At 37.7% G+C, this 18,218-nt stretch overlaps 1 protein-coding gene across 1 annotated transcript in view; it reads left to right on the top strand.

The window, feature by feature from the left end:
• Positions 1–3,898: 3,898 nt before the first annotated feature.
• LOC149784506 (MFS-type transporter SLC18B1-like) overlaps positions 3,899–18,218 on the top strand; it is a 62,815-nt gene continuing 48,495 nt past the window's right edge. The window contains exon 1 of the mRNA XM_089932585.1: positions 3,899–4,111. The gene's annotated coding sequence lies outside the window, so the exon portion shown is untranslated. The remainder of the gene's footprint in view (positions 4,112–18,218) is intronic.

Here is an 18,218-nt window from a genome sequence, read left to right as displayed (position 1 = left end):
ATGTAATTTTAATGCAATGGTTATTCCACATTCATTTATATTATTATCATTATGTTTGTTGTGCAGAAATGTTTGTTTTTATGGCAGCAATACAAACCAATTAAATGTTTTGCACATCGAAAATGGCTTGAGAAGAGAAGGGAATTTCCCCAGGTTGTAACCCACCCACCCTTTTATTTTACAACACTAATCAAAAAAAATTATTGTTTTAAAAACAATGAGATTTTGAGGGATAAGATGTGGTCCATGCTTGCAATAACTGGCTCCAAAATATAAATGTTTTCATCGTAGGCTGTTCACCAAGGTATGCATGCTTAATCAGTTAAGTAGAATTATTTTTCTTGGTTACTAGGAACAGCTTTAATATACCAATGTGAAAGCCGACAATATTAGGCTGGTGTTAAAAAGTAGAGGTAATTTTTTATGCGTGTAAAACATTGTGGTAATACTATGTATTTTTCCTTGTCCAGGAAAATTACATGAATTTGAAATAGAAATAAGAAGAAAACTGATCAAAATTAAATATCTTTTTTGATTTCTCAAATGATTTTATATCAGCCAAATTTATAACAATCCCATGTTTTCAATATGTTTTCAATAATGGTTGTAGTGTCCTTCTTGACAACTGGAATATCAGGAACTCAGAAGCTGCAATCATTAGATATGCCATTTGGTAAGTTGACATATAAAGCTCTCTGGTGTCCCAAAACTTCTAGTAGATGAGAAAATTAAATATGATTTTGTCTCCTGACATTTATAAAGCTGGAACTGATTAGCTGTGATGATAAGGAATGGTGTCCTAACTTTTACAGTGTCCCAAGACTTGCTTTGATTATGGTAATATGAATGAATTCTTGTTCAATACTATATTTACTCACTTACAACTCTGGTATAAATGCAGACAGTGTAGACAATGATTTGTAATCACATCATGTACTGGAAGATCAATGTTTATTTGTCTACTGATTACTCTAACAAACTGCATAAGCCTAATGCATTATGTGATAGTATTTCTCTGTTCAGTTTGAAGCTGGAATCATCATATAAATGGGTTTATACTGTTTTTGGCCAGATTCTGTTGACACAAACACTGAGTCATCCACAGAAACTGATAGATCCTCATAACTTTGTATCTCAGGAGGAGTATAGATGAACAAATAAAGGATTTAAGATAAACAAATTTGTATGCTTTGATATTTAAATCATTGAGTGTGGATGATGAATTTATTACCATACAAAGATTTGTTTCTTGGTGAATTCTTAACCATTGTTGGTACTGTATTTGGCAATTTTAAATTTTTGGTGAATTTTGAATACTATTTGTTACAAGATGAAAGCCACCTAAATATTTCAGTGACGTTAATTAATAGATTGCACAAAGCTTTATTCCTAGTTACACGTAAATAAAATTGCATTTGTCATGGTTTATATTACAACAACATCCTGCCTGCTCAGAAGTAAATCCTTATATCGATATAATTCAACACAAATTGCAGTGCATTACCATCTTTCCACAAGACATTAAACTTTGCACATACTGTATTGTGGAAGAGGATGCAGAAAGAATGGGTGGTGGGAATCCAGATCGCTAGATACAGTCAAAATTGTACGGATTATTTTGGTTTAGGCAAAGCCCATGCAGCACAAATCAACCATATTTGATTCAAGTTCCAGCTCTGTCATTAGCCATCTGCTCATTGATGGATCACCTTACTACTACATCATTGAAAACAAGCCCACATACCCTTACACGACAGCATAGCTGGACCACTTTCCTAATTACTGCATACAAAAAAGACCCCAAAACCCCACATTCACTGCTGCATTACTTTCTTTACTGGGGCCCCGTTACGGATCACTGCCATCTCATCTCCATATATGGAACACGTACTAATTAATCATTTTCTTGACTGCTGGATTTCAGTTATGTAGGTCAGAATTCTCTTTCGTCTTACTACTGAAACACATAATACTAATGTAATAAATCGAAACATGACCACCTTAAATGGAAATAATAAAATGCTATAATTGTGATACTAAAAAGTATATAAAAAAATAGTAAAGTCTGGCATTGATAATTCTTATGTTTGAAAGGATTGAAAATATGCAGATCGTTGAAAATAGAAAATAAGTGTTTTAGTTGTATATGGATGCTCTTGCTGGCTTATTGATCATCCCAATAGACAATTTGCCAAACGTCAAGTACTCTGGATATTTTATTACCGTTTTAAATAGCTGACAACTAATGGTATTAAAGGCACATTTACTACAATCCTAAAAATACATTCGCCTAAAGAATTATCAGTCACGTTGAAACCGCTCCGGTGGCCTAGTGGTTAGAGCGTCCGCCTCGGATGCGGGAAGTCGTGGGTTCGATCCCCGGCCGAGGCATACCAAAGACTTACAAAAATCACGTCATGTTGAAAGAAACTCAACGGAACAAAATACCGTATGCTGGATTTGTGGAAGTAGTTGTAGGGTTTTAAAGGCACCTTTCAGCACAAGATAGGCTATACATGGCGGCCAGTATTAACGGTGGAGGAAGAACCAGCAACCCACGAGAATCTACTGGCAAGCTTTCTCACATAGCAACATAGCCGAACCTGCGACTCGAACCCACACAGACAGAGGTGAGATGGCAGTGACCCGTAACGGTGAGCGCTTTAGACCACTCGGCCACTCGAGGCCTCGATTTGTGGAAGTAACGTATTGATGTTGATCTTAGCTACAGTCCTACAGCGAAAATATAGGCCTGATTAGTCAGGAGCAATGCACTCGCTTTTCGCCTGTGTCCTCTGGTTCAATACTAGGTTTTAACAAGTTTAACTATATAAAAAAATACCCGGCCCTCAAATACTTTATTAAATATTTTCTATGTTTTATAATTTGGTTTAAACATAATATGTTGCCACAATAGGATACAGTGGGATTGGGGAAATGTTGTAACAACTTAAATTAGCCCTCACCCTACACGATACAAGTATTAAAATGTATTCAACGTAACATGATAATGCAATGTTATTGGAGAGAGAGAGGCAGGCTAATTTGACAGTAATCACGATTTGAGCAAGTTATTGAAATTGTCCGGTAGCGGTTATATATTTGCATAAATACTGTAAAATTATGTATTTTGTATGTGCATCGCCTTTTTCCCCAAAGCCGTAAATCTAATCTAGCCAAATAGTTGCATATGGCACTGACATTAATTTACTCATCAACTCAGTTCGTCATCTACTTTACTTGGAACATAACATGAATGGGGTTTTTCGATCCCAACGCAGGAATAAAAACGGGTGTCAACAAGCTGAATTTGGTTTTGAAAAATCAGCTTTTAATGAACTTATGTTATCTTGTAATCTAGTATTGATGATATCTAGGTTTCGATTTATAAAATTTGTCATTTTGCTAAATACTATATTTGGACATAAACACTTTTTTTTAAGGCACTGTAGGACATGCTACATTGATTTATATTGAGAACAGCCAAAAGATTTCCACACAAAGCAATTATATCCATTATATTAGTTATAAATATTATCTTGAGATAAAAGAAATACAAACATCTTGGTTTGAAAGACATCTCTTGCCACCCTACCCCATCCCAAAATTAAATGGTCCGTTCATAAGTCATCAATAAAAGGTGCCGTTGGTGTAATTTGGGTTCATCCATCTTAAGACCCGCCTAAAGTCAATATCTGAACCGTTGATAATTCGTTGGAAGATTTGTTACAAATTTTCGTAAAGTAAAAAACGCTTTGCATAAGAAGACTAGAATAACTATATATATTTATAAAACTCTCATCTTACTTATTCTCAAATCAGGGGAGACAATAAGTTATTCCCCATTATCAATAAGCGAAGCGGATTGGCTCTCGTGGCTTGATATGGTGATTATATTGCTATACACTCCGCACTTCGTACCAGTCATATGTGACGGCGGTTTGATCTGGTACACATTGTTACATCGTTCAATTAGATAACCCAGACTAAAGCCTAGTACATACATCATCAACAGATGGCCACCGGAGAGAAATTAACTGTTGTTACAGTAGGTGATCTACATTCAGTTACTTTACTGTCAGAAATGGACCTCAACTACAGTAAACAAACGGTATGTATACAATTTATAGTCATATAATAGCCGTGTTTGTGTAAGCTTGAATCGTCATCATTCATGTTCGATTACCATAGACTCTATGATAGGGGATGAGCAGTACACAATTTCTTTTTTTTTTTTATAGTTGAAGTGTTGGGATGCTTTAACCACAAATGATACCAACGGGCAGTCAAAACAAAAACACGGTGTTTGCTAGTTCGCCTTTTGTTTGTTCCAGTTTGTGAACTTCTTAGTATTACATGTGCCTGTTAGAAATTTGTATGTCAGGCCAAGCGTATAAACTCCGGTTGCGTGATTAGGATTTAGGACATAGTTTTAAATTTATTTTCTTTCCTTCTTACACTCTTTTTTTCTCATAAAGATGAAACTGAATATTTGTAATTACTCAGTGGACGAAGTATGCGCAAAGAACTTCATGACATTTTACAGAGTGACCACTTCACCGCATCTTTGATTTTTTTTTTTCTTCACCGTACTGGGATGTTAAACGAAATAAACTGAGCTTGTACATTTGTGGCGGAATTTAAAATTGTTGGGATTTTTTTTTTTATTCATTTGTGAGATTCGTTTAAATTTTATTTTTCTCCACCCCTTCTACAAAATGCATTTAAAATGTTGTGACATTATTATTCTTAAGCTGAATAAGAAGTAGTTACTATTATTCTTAAGCTGAATAAGAAGTAGTTACTATTATTCTTAAGCTGAATAAGAAGTAGTTACTATTATTCTTAAGCTGAATAAGAAGTAGTTACAGTACATGCAACCAGGGACGTCATTTAAACTTTTTTCGGGGTGGGGGGGACTTGACGGGCTTGTTAATTTTCGTATATAGGCTACAGCAATATGACGTCCCTGCATGCAACAGTAAGTAACATCAGAGATATAAAACTGATATTTATTTTATCGCTTTGCAAAGGGGGAGTGTCCAGATAAGTGCCCGTTAAGCATGCGCGATGGAAAACACAGGGGATGTAAAGAGCGGTGGTACCTACTGAGTCAGACCTGCATCCAGTTTCCTGTTTGTTACGATCATAAAGGTACCGGATTATAAAAAAAAAAAATCCGTTTCCGGATATATCAAAACATTATTTTTGGACCATATCACACAGTACTTCTACATGTATACTAAGTTGAGTAACACTGTTTTCACAACCATATTGATAATGAAATACTACGTGTGTACTTGCGCAACACTGCTTTCACAACTTACAAGTTTATATGCGCAACACTACTTTTACAACCACACTTAAACGCATCTCAATAGTAAATAATGATTCTTGTCCGTTTGTTATAATAGTTAGGTTAACGACCTCAACTACGTCATTTCGCTGTCGTAAGGAATGCATAAATTACATTGTTGTGATCACAGGGGTTCGTATCGTTGCTTAAAATTGACCTGACATACATGACCCTGTGGTTGTGATTACAAATAGTTGATCAACAACCACTAAACAAGCAACAAGTGTTTCATTCATTTAACACCCTAAAGACGTGTTACGCCTCTTCATCCATACCATCAGAATGGTGTGTAGACGCCTGTGGATGTGTTCTCGCTTACATTTATAGGAATCAAAATTCTTTTCATGTCTCCCATTTTTCATTTTCTTACGAAAAGAAACATTAATTGCTTGTTTAAGTGGCAGTTGATTAAATATGTATACCTATTTGTAATTAAAATATTATAATTTAGTTGTACCTTTCACTTGAAATTTAAGTACAAGATTTTCAGTACGGAGATTTTTTAATTTATCAAATCGCAACGTCAGTGAAGCAACCTCAAAAACAAACAAACAAATTTACCCCCCCCCCCAGAACACGTCTAGCGCCGTTAATTATCACTGCAAGACTTGAGATCGCATCAGATTGTTTTTTCAGTCTCTGATTAATACATTGATAAATTCGACATCATGAACACATAATTAGGTACAAACAAAGAAAAACCGAGATAAATTTGCATTCGTTGCAGGCTGTTGAATCATTGGAAAAGCAATCAAACCTGACAAACTGACAGCAGCTATCAATTTATTGGGGGTGGGGCGAATGCTTTCTGCTCTTCTCCTGTTATGTCTTATGTTCTTAATAGGGGTCTACCGAAAGAAAGGTAACAGACAAATAATTCTTTAAATAATGGTAACTAAACTTGCCAGTTAAACGAGATAAGAATAGCGTATAAATATAAATTCAACGGGGAGTTTAATAAAGTGTTTCCGGAACGTGTCTGTACAATGGTATTCAAGATTATAACATTCTAGTTAGAGAGTCCGTCTCGGATGCGGGAGGTCGTGGGCTTGAGCCTATGCCGAGTCATACCAAAGACTTACAAAATGGTACTAACAGTTGCCTCTCTTGGCGCTCAGCATTAAGAGGTTAGTGAGGTTATTGGTCGGCCTGGTGTCAGAATAATGTGACTGGGTGGGACATCATGCTACATGCATGCGGCATGATGCCCAAGTGCTAGACATCACTATACACTGTCACACTGCAGACATCGTAGCGATATGACTGAAAAATAGTTAAAGCTACGTTAAAAATCCAAAGCACGCACACACACACACACACCTCATTCTGAAGCGTATCAAAATGCATAGTACAATTTTGAAAGTTAACAATTTGAGCAAAATACTTACATCTCTTGAATACAAACTTAAACAGTTAAATGAATGAACGATGATGATATACATAAACGAGAACAGTGATAAAATCTTAAACGCCATCGAACCCCACTATAGGACATAGCTGTGTCAACTATCTTGGCGTGCCTATGTAAATGGGTGCAAATTCATCTTAATCTTACTGTTTGAACACTGCTGCAGGCAAGATACAACCTTTAAACTCGACCACAACATTTGTGACGTTCCCAAGAACGCACACTAAATCCATTAAACTGTCCCATGCAGTAGAGTACTAACAGGGGCGTACATGGCGGTAGCTCAGGGCACCAAAACCACTCGCGCCAGAGGTCTTGGGGGGGGGGGGTCAAAACTCTTTTGGGCCTTTCTCGTCGCCTCGGGCGCCATTTACCTTTAGTATACCACTGGCCTCATGGGCATTACATGTACTTAGGTGTTCAAGTCATTGTACAACCAAGATCTCGCAAAGCCACGCGAGAACTAGAAGGTAATGCTATTACGAGATAAAAGATTTTAGATTCTGTGTTGATTAGTGCTTAAGAACGCCGCTAGATACTTACCTCGTTTGCTAAGAAAAGTGCTAATTATAGGATTATTTCCGTATGAAATACTATGCCGCATGTATAGAAATGCGTTTTTAACAAGCAACAGCAAGTTTTATTCAAGGTAAACGTAATACAGGAATCTGAGAGAGAATAGTTTTGAATCATCTAGTTTCGGGTTTACAAAGAGCAACCCAATCGGGTGACTTACTGAGAAAAGGTACGGTAGCAGATAATGGCAAAATCTATTGAAAAAGAAACTAAAACATTGATTCAGTACTGTCTAAGAGTGTGGTATTTAAGGAAATTAAAGAACGAGGAGTTTATTCAAATAGTGGTAAATAATTTTGGCGGAGGATTAAAAGCACTCTCAAGATGAACTGTATTTCCACCTTCACACAGATTGTGCAATCATACTCAAACATGAAATTCACAGAGCATCAATTGTAAACACAAATATAACTTGCGAAAGAAACCCCATAACAATAAAGAAGTTTTTTTTTTTTCTAAAAGAAAAATAATATTTAAGCATAATCACTATGACATGTAAGAAGATATATAAAAAAGTAGAGGTGGTTAAAATAAAAACTTGAAAGACATAGTACTTGTTCTGCTGTTAAGATTTTTCATGTTTCACAAAGTATTTATATATATATATTGTTTATCTAATTAGTTGAGCATATGTGTGTGGCCTAAGTGATGAAACACAGACTTGTACAAGAAACAACATATATTTGACAAACATTGCCGCTGCACACGTTTAAGCGACTGATTTGTGACGAACCTTCATAAAATAAACGAGTGACCATAAGTACATATTTCATTATAGCAGTCAGGCGTAAACCGTTCTTTACAGCTTTCCAATGAAAAGTTCAGTCTGCTCTTAAAATCATTTAGTGTTGATGTACATACAACTTTAGCTGCGACAGTACGGTACAGTGTCCGATTCGTAGTATAAGGGTTGCAGGTTCAAGACATTCCCAGGCCATCCCAGGTCTGCTGCCTCTGGTGACCTTGACTTGGGAAAGACGCATGCCTCTAGGTTTCTTGGCGTGATATAGCCAATAAAGTGATGTAAGTTCTGTTACAAACCAACCAACCAGGAACCCAGCCAGCCAGCATCATTGGAAGGATTGTTCGTGTCGCAATACTATTTTAAGACGTGTCAGACACGAGGTCATGGGCGTCTTTTCACTTGTCGTAATCAAGCATGGGGTATGAATATTCAGTTTGAATGATATGATTGATTTAAAGTAAATTCAGTTTTTTGAACACAAAAAAATGATGGTGTTTTAAGACTACATATACAGCGAACGGCGTTTTACTACGACGATGTAGTGTATTATACAATGAATGTTTACAAACTCTGGTTATTTATCGAGGTCCTTGTTCTCTGTCTTTGAAAGGATTCACTGAAATATTTTGTTTTTCTTGTCAAAATTAAATTGACACACAGAAAATGTTGTGTTTGGTCCTATCTTCCAGAAGTGTTCTTTTTAATACTGGGAATCAATCATGGGTACATTACCAAACAGGCAATAGCGTTTGTAGGTCGTGGTAACGAGTGTCATTTGCCTGTCAGTGTTGTACTATTATGGTTCGTTCATATATTACTTGCTCGCAGGAAATTCCTGTTCGCTGTATCAATATAAAGCATAAATTCCTTTGCAAAAAATGCATTTTTTTACTGGTTTTGACAATATTACCTGACAAGGGTATAGAATTCAGAAGTTGTTGTGGGGTTTAACGCCATATTTCAGCACACGATATGCTATGCATGGCGGCCAGTATTAATGGTGGATAAAGAACCGGGAAAAAACCGAGAAGAACCACCGACACACGAAAAGCCACTGGCAAGCTTTCCCACATACCCCATTGACCTGGTTATTAGTAGATCTGACAGTCACTGATAAAAGTTCATGGTCAGGACACCTTTGAAAGTCTTGGTCAACTCATGTTTAATAACCTATCAGATAAAGCGTTGCATTTTGTGCTAGGGCGAGTTATCGTTAAAACTTGTATGTTACGAATGACTTCTTTCACTTTCATAAAACTGATGACAGTTTAATTTGATTGGTGAATCGCAATGTCAGCAGGACATTGATTCGTATTGGTGTCCGTCAGATATCCGTTGTTGAAGATCTAGATGTTAATCAGATTGAGCAATTACAGTACTGGGACTTTATTTCGGCGCATTTCTATTGGTTGCGTTGCATTACGAGTTCGCGTATTAAAATGCTTCGATTAAGCGTCAGTCTTTCATACGAATTTTAGCGCCAAAATGTTACCTAAAACGAGCGCTTTATAATGGCTGACATGTACAGTACATTTACTGCATACTGATGATTGTGGTTCAGTTTGCTTACAGCTAAGGTTTCGGCTTGTTTTCGTGTTAAGAATCACGGAGATGGTCTGAAATCAGCTATCATATGCTGAAAAATGGCGTTAAACCCTACAATAACAACAACTTATAAAAGGAATAAAGTTCTTTATACCTCCGACCTGATGTATTCCAACTTTAATAAAAATTCTAACGTGTGCTTTCCATATATTATGTTTTTTCATGACAGTATCTTTCGGCATCTGAATATAACTTAGCACTGAATGCTCTGATGCGTATTGAAGTGCTCTCGTGTCATGATTTATAGAAGCGCTCTCGTGTCATAATTTATTGAAGCGTTCTATAGAATTGGTTTGGGTGCGTCAAGTGTACGTACGCTGGGAGTGGTGTAAAAAAAAGTATGCATGTGTACAGGGAGGGGGGAGGGGTCAAGCTTTGTCAGATTTTTGCGTACGTATGAAATTGATGGCTCCCAAGGTGTAGATAGGTCCATATACCAGAACTTTGGCTGACAAAGGTCGCTTTAACACGAATAACGCGGATTTATTGGCGTTAGATCAGAGTTTTCCATAATGCAGTATGACGCTTCTTTTGACGATAATTGTCTCTCTGACGTATTTTGTTTTACATAATCAGTAATCACCAGAGGCTACAAATGGGGTCATGCTAAAGGGCATATTTTCAACACGTGTCTGTTCGCATGTAGCATACCATCGTTCACCCTGTCTAAAGTTACAGGGGTCAGCCTATACCTGTACGAGTTTTATCACTGGGTCATAATTTGTATAGTCTCTGATCAAGTACTAAATAATCACAAGGTAAACTGGCCCAATTATGGACTGTTCAAGGCTCTAAAGCTGTTCCGATTAACCGGTCATACTCATAATCGGGCCGATCATTAGAACAATCGGTATAATCGGTATCGGAAGAAATAATCGGTGCCGATGTAAACAAATTTCCAAAATATAAATTCAGTCATAACATTCATCTTGACATGGCTTGAATTTTAAATCAAAATTAAATAGTGGAAATTAAGGAATAAACATTTGATTTGGGGGTTAATTGAAAGACAATATATTCTTAAAAGTAAATGCTTTTTAACACACTAGATGTAAACTACCGCTGATTGTCTGCACACAACAAATCATCAATACCATTCATGCACTCATCCCAATCACAGCAGCCAACCAGCCATCGCGTGGCTGTTGAACTTTCAGCATACACATTAGCAGATAACTAGGCAGATTAGATTGCTAGTGAAATTTCCAACTACTACGAAACTATGACTCAATATAGTTAATCTGTTCTTTAGCCAGTCCAGCAATGCTGCTAATCAACGAATAGCGGTTGGATGCTGAAGCAGCTGAATCCTGACATACAAATATTATGCAGCATTGATATTGGCATGCATGCGCCAGCGACGTTACCCCTGGATACCCCAGGAGCTGAGCTATTTCAGCGCGCGACTCGAAGCGTGGTGCATGCATCCATCCAGCCACGTGAACAACTTAGTAGGAACTTACTTGATTTAAAACATTGTTTCAAGAGCGCGAATCGATTGGATTTTTAATATTGTTTAGAGATTGTACACTATTAAATATACTACGAGCATATGCATAATGTCGAACTCAAAATACTCAAGTTTAGTCTGGAATTACTTCAAAGTAAATGCAGTCGACGAGTCCAAAGCAAATTGCACACTTTGCAAAGAATGCATTTCTAGAGGTGGAAAGGATTCTAAAAACTATACGACATCAGATCTTGTCCTGCACTTGCGCTGCAAGCACATCGTCGAACATGGCCTGTTTCAGGCAGATAAAAAAGAAAAGGATGCTGCGCAGTTAACTTCAAGAGCCGCAGCAACTCCTCGTACTCTGACTATTGACAGAAATCAGCCAACTGCATTTGACGATCCGAGAACTATTAGTTGGCACAAAGTTACTGCAGAGTTCATGGCAGTAGATGTGCTACCGTTATGCGTTGTTGAAGACATTGGGTTTCGACGTCTGATGGCCAAGGCAGAACCGCGTTATAAAATTACAAGTCGGAAGTACTTTTCCACATCTTTGATATCTGACATTCAAAAGGCAATACAACGCAATGTGACCTTAGTTTGACCTCTGATACGTGGTCAGACCCGTCCATCGGCGTATCCTTGTTGAGTCTTACGGCACACTGGCTGACGGAAGACTTTCAGCGGAAACAGGTGATTTTATCAGCAGCGCCTCTCGATGACTCACACACAGGAAAACATTTGGCGAGCAAACTGGACAAATTATGCTAGGTATACAACATTCCCAACACTAATATCCATGTTCTTCTGCGTGACGGTGGTGCAAACAGGGCTAAATCAATGCGTCTGGACGAAAATCGACAGCATTAGCTGTTTTGCACACACGCTGCAGCTCGTTGTCAGTGATGACATTCTGTCGCAACGAGCTGTCAAATTTGTTTTGGTGATCTCGCGATCCATAGTGAGCAAGTTCCGGCACTCCATCCTGGCACATCAGCAGCTCGAAGAGCAGCAGGAAAAATTTAGCGTTACCGATAAAAAGCTCGTCCAGGATGTCCAGACATGCTGAGATTCTACATACAATATGGTGGTTTCGTTATAGCTACTCTCTATGACCTGCCTAGCCTAACAGCCCAACAGTGGGTCTTGATTAACAATATTGTGGACACGTTAGGCCCATTCATGGACATTACCAAGGAATCCCCGACCGAGTCATACCAAAGACTTACAAAAATGGTACTAACAGCTGCCTCGCTTGGCACTCAGCATTAAGAGATTAGTGTAAGAACTGGTCGGCCTGGTGTCAGAATAATGTGACTGGGTGGGACATCCTGCTACATGTCTGCGGCATGATGCCCTAGTGCTAGACATCACTATAAACTGCCATATTGCAGACATCGTAGCAATATGACTGAAAAATTGTTAAAGCTTCGTTTAAAATCCAAATCACATCACATTACCAATGAAGTAAGTGATAGCCAAACATCAGTATCCGTCATTCTTCCTATGCTGAAAATGCTCAGAATGCTGCTGGCTCGAGAGCATGAAGCGAGTCAAGGTATTAAGACAGTGCGCCGTGATATGTTGACGTCACTGAACACACGCTTTGCTGACGTTGCCAGCAACAATAAGCTTGTGTTGGCCACAATCTTGGATCCACGATTCAAACATCGCCTATTCAGCGAAGAATTACTTGTGAGCAGATCCAAAGAATGGCTTAGAGCAGAATTCATCATAGTTGCGTCAGCTGACAAGCAGGCGGAACCCCCAACCATAAAACAAAAAACTGAAACTTAAACAAACGCCACTGGACCATCAACGTTGCGTCTCTGGGAGTTGTTTTCTGTGGCCTATGACGAACCTGTCCGTATCGTCAACGAAACAACCCACGTGGATGACTCCGTTGACGTGATGCTTGAATTGTGTCTGGCCAACCCTTTGTTGCCACGAGAAGAAGATATATACGACTAGTGGAACGCTCACAGGTTTCAGTTCCCCTTCCTGGCCAAATTAGCTACACGTTATTTGTCTGCACCAGCTTCAAGCAAGAACTGAGAAAAGGTACTGTTGCTTAAAGACAACCTACCTCAACTAGACTTTCAGTATTAGCTGCAGCCAGTGTACAGTGACGTCTGACTTGAGTCTTAAAGTATGTGTATTATTAATTTTAATTATTATTGGGCTATCGTTATTAACATTTTTAGTCATTTATTAAAATCTAGTAAAGGCGACCTGCATCATTGAATGTAAGTTAAAAGACTAGCTATTACATTTTCATTCATTGATATCTTGAATTGGCAAACCATAAGTTTTATGAGTGTTAGTTTTAAAGTTTTTCAAGTTGTTTGTTTGTGTGATCGTTGTTTTCTATAAATAGCAATGTACTTCTTACCCAGTTTCTGTTTGTTTTTGTATAGAGGTTCAAATTCACTTACCGCATAAACAACCTTGTTATAACTCACACGGCCAAATACCTGCTTGCATTACACAAATAGGTTTATGTTTCGGAACGCGGTATCGGCATAATCGGCAAAAAGTGACATCTGTACAGCTGTATGGCAGATTGATATTTCTAGGTATATCTTTCCCATTCTTCTCTTTCGGTAACGACAGTTTTATATTCAGTGGTGGGAATACTTATAAAAAAAAACTTATTATATCCATTATGTTAGAATAAAAAATATATTGAGGTAAAGAAAAAGATACGCTGGTTCAAAAAAGAATCCTAAACACTCCGCAAAAAGAAACAATTACACCTAAACATCTTTGAGGATTGCCAAAAAACTGTACAAACACATTCAATCAAAAATCTTGTTGGTTCCAAATGAAATTGGTGCCACTTGGACAGCCACTATGGCTGCCATAGCGGCCATCTTGAATTTTTTTTTATCGCCACACCTCTTGAATGTACGGTCGTAGCATCATGATCTTTTCCTCTAAAAGACTTCTTATAATGTCTAGTTGGTCCTAAATTAAAATTGTGCCTATGCTATTTCCATGGCAGCCATCTTGAAAGTCTTGTTATAGCTGCCTCATCGGAACGAAAACTCCGATCGACATGAGGTTTTCACCGAAAGATTTCTTATGATATCCAGTTGGTTCCAAAAGAAAATGGTGTCACTCTGACATCCAATGTGGCCACCATAGAAGTTATTGATGTTGCTACTTCTTTTGGTGTCTACTTGATCCTGATTGAAAAAAGTGCTGATCTCACATCCAGTAATGCAGTCTTGGCGGCCATCTTGAAAATCTTCTAATCGCTACCTCTTCTAAAGGGATAGTCATAGTAGCATGTAGTTTTCACCAAAAGACTTTGTTATGATATAAATTTTTCATAATGAAAATGGTGCCGATCGCACCTTCAACATTGCCACCACGCCGCCATCTTGAAGATATTATTGCTCAAGATTTTACGAAATGATTTCAACACTTTGCAGTTGGAATGAAGAAAAGTCTTATCCTGGATTCCTGGAAATTCTTTTCGGCTTGTAGGGTGTGTTTTAAAAAATGTTCTTTTTTATGCCTGATGTAAAACCCACCAAATAATAATAAAAATACAATATGACCGTCTTATTTAAACCGTCTTTCTCAAATAATTTGTTTCCTCTCTGTCCCAAACAATTTACCGTCCTCAAGCCACGCCCCGTTCGTTTGATGGCAATTCCAAATAGCTTGTGTACAGTTACAAATAGTCTGGTTCCCTACTTCGTATGCTCCCTGCGTTGCACTCCTATAGGACACACGGTACTAATTATATGGTAAAATGGGAACCAGCCTGGAAATGGGTAAAGAAAAAATAGATTATACGGCTTTGGCTGACATGATTGGTTAATAATGTAAGTTATATTTTAGGAAAAATAATATTTTGAGAGCTTATCCTAGTTGTAACTGGAAAAAAATAGACTGTTTTTATTGATGGAATTTCAGTCTTGAGTTGGAACATACATTGCTAAAATTAGCACATGACTCTTTGGTGCGGAATTTAAAGTACATGGTTCAAACCCATGCAGGTTCAGAAAATTCAGCGGCTCATATCCTTTTCTCAACACAGAAGCTGACATCGTGGTTTCATCTATATTGATAAATATAGATTTGATCATGAGCACTCAAAAAGTTCAAGTTACTGAATTTTTAATATCATGGTGTTTGCATGGGTTTACCTTGGGAACTGAATTAGTACCATGAGTCCTATACAAAGCTATTCGTATAGCGGAATGCAACGCAGGGAGCATACGAAGTAGGGAACCAGACTAAGTTACAAATTGCCTATCCGAAAACAAGTATTATTGTTGAACGATCTGAAACAAACGCTTACACATATATTTTTCACTTTTTCCAAAGTTTGAAGTCTATAACTGTTTTTGGAGTATTTGCATGATATTAGCACACACACACACACACACACACACACACACACACACTATGAACAGGATCACATATGTGTTCGGTAGCTTATTCTAGAAAGCTTTGAGACAGCGGTGGTTATATCGATTAAAACAACCACTGAAAAGATTTCAATGTTTCACTGAATCGTCAACACCCCATATGTTGCCGAGTATTATTCAGCTTGGAAAATATGACCAGTAAAATGTACAGTATGGCTCAGGAATCAATGATGTATGCAAGCACTAACTTAAACAAACAATGTTTATTTATTTCTTCTTCTCTTGTTTGGCATATACAAGTTTTGGAGGAGCATATCGTGTTAAACATATTTGTCAAAGTCCATCCTGTTCTGTCCTTCAATCTCAAATTTATATATTTCGAGTAATTTCTTCATGAATTGAAACTTGAGTGTATGAATTTACGTTTGTAAGACATAGAGTTTAATGTTTATTATTTTTCAACAAATTTAAGTGGTCTCGGTATGGTCTCTACATAACCAAGTCACATGATCGTACATGATAAACCTAACTTTGTTGGTAAAATGCTGTAAACATAATATAGGCATGATTCATTGTTATATTTGCGAAATTTTATGAAAACAAAAACAAATTAAATTTGTCCCAGTGAAACAGAATTTGTGAAACTGATTCCATTGAAGCACTTTTGTGGTTTATTCGTCACTTTCCTTAACAGTTGCTGCGATGTTTGCCATCCATCACGTTAGTCATGTGACGTAACACATGTATGTCATGCCCCAATAACTGTTATTGGAAGTATTGCCCAGTCATGAATGAGACTGCACTTCAACACTTACAAAGAACAACATAGCTACTTTAGGGAAAGCGAGTGAAATAATGAATGAAACATAAGATCAATAGAAATCATACGTTTTCCTCTTTTACGGGTGTCATAAGATACAAATTTGAAGTTCTAAGTTAAGACTGAACCAACAGGAAGCTTTGTACATTTACGTCTCGCCTGCTTCACCTTTAAATTATATAATCCAGAAACTTGACATTGCTGTTGTTGTTGTTGTAGGGCTTAACGCCATTTTTCAGCACTAGATAGGCCATACATGGCGGCCAGTATTAATGGTGGAGGAAGAACCCGGAAAAACCCCGGAAAGAACCACCGACCCACGAGAAGCTACTGGCAAGCTTTCTCACATAACCACATTAGCCGAATCCGAGACTCGAACCGACGCAGACAGAGGTGAGATGGCAGTGATCCGTAACGGTCAGCGCTTTAGACCACTCGGCCACTCGGGGCCCCAAACTTGACATTGCATGTTTAGAGAGAAAAGGTCGTCATTACAACCAAAGTTACCGCGTTTATTATTATTATTATTATATATATATATATATATATATATATATATATATACATATATATATACATATATATATATTCTTTTCTTTTTTTGTATTCTTTTTTCTTCTCTGTGCTTGAGGAAATAATTTGTAGTTATTAGTTCTAGTTGTCATAGGCAAGAGGAAGTTATGAGATGGTCTGTTGTTCGTCCGTCCGTTAGCACAAGTTTGGTATCACTTCTCATAAAATGATTGGAAGACTGCTATGAAACACATGCATCGTATGGTCTAGTTGGTCCTAAACGAAAACTGAGCGACCAGTAGTCTTTTATTAGCAAATAGATTAGCGTCAAAGCATCTCAAAGTCTATGTCACATAGACTAGCGTCAAAGCATCTCAAGGTCTACGTCACATAGATTAGCGTCAAAGCATCTCAAGGTCTACGTCACATAGATTAGCGTCAAAGCATCTCAATGTATATGTAACATAGATTAGTGCCAAAGCATATCAAGGTCTATATCACAGACTAGCGTCAAAGCATCTCATGGTCTACGTCACAGGTTAGCGTCAAAGCATCTCAAGGTCTATGTAACATAGATTAGCGTCAAAGCATCTCAGTATCAGCGTCACATAGATTAGCGTCAAAGCGGCTCAAGGCTTACGTCACATAGATTAGCGTCAAAACAACTCAGGGTGTACTTGAAATTTGCACCGCAGACTGCAAATTGAGGCGTCAGGTAAACATGTTTCTTATAGCCTTGACCATGGATGGATGTCGACTTATCCTTACACATGCTTCTCCGTGGACTGAACCCGAGACTGGAAGGTGTTAAGAATATGTGGTAAATAGTTAACATGCGTACACGTCTTGAACATAATATGAGACTTAAACCAGTCCTCTAAAATGCTCATTGCAACGAATTTTATCCATCCAACATAGAGGTCTTAACACGCGGTCCGCATGCGGCCCGCCAAGCCGGATCATGTGGCCCGCAAAAGAATTGGCGTCATAAAGTGTCATGAGAGATAACAAAGGTGGTGCGGCCCTTGGGTCACCGAAAATGCCCTCATGTGGCCCTCAGGGTTGTATGAGTTTGAGATCATTGCTCTTACCGTCCATCATACACATGCGCATACTTTGTGATTGTTGGATATTAGACTGGTGTAGCTGCACTATTTTAAAATTTTAATCTGTTTTACTAAATCTTCCTGAACTATCTAAACTTATTTCTTCTCTCACTTTCTTTCTTTTAGTTTTCTATCCTTCCATTTTGTCGAGCACATTTAAGGTTTTATTTTAAGTTTTTCATTGGGTTATATTTTGTAAACCCCGTGATAGATTCTGATCGAACTTGGCATGAAGCATTATGAAACTAAAA

Source organism: Sinohyriopsis cumingii, chromosome 14 (genome assembly GCF_028554795.1).
Source record: "Sinohyriopsis cumingii isolate HCF-2022 chromosome 14, ASM2855479v2, whole genome shotgun sequence".
Lineage (NCBI taxonomy): Eukaryota > Metazoa > Mollusca > Bivalvia > Unionida > Unionidae > Sinohyriopsis > Sinohyriopsis cumingii.
The sequence above is the reverse complement of the archived record's forward strand: the minus strand, read 5'-3'. Positions and strand labels throughout refer to the sequence as shown.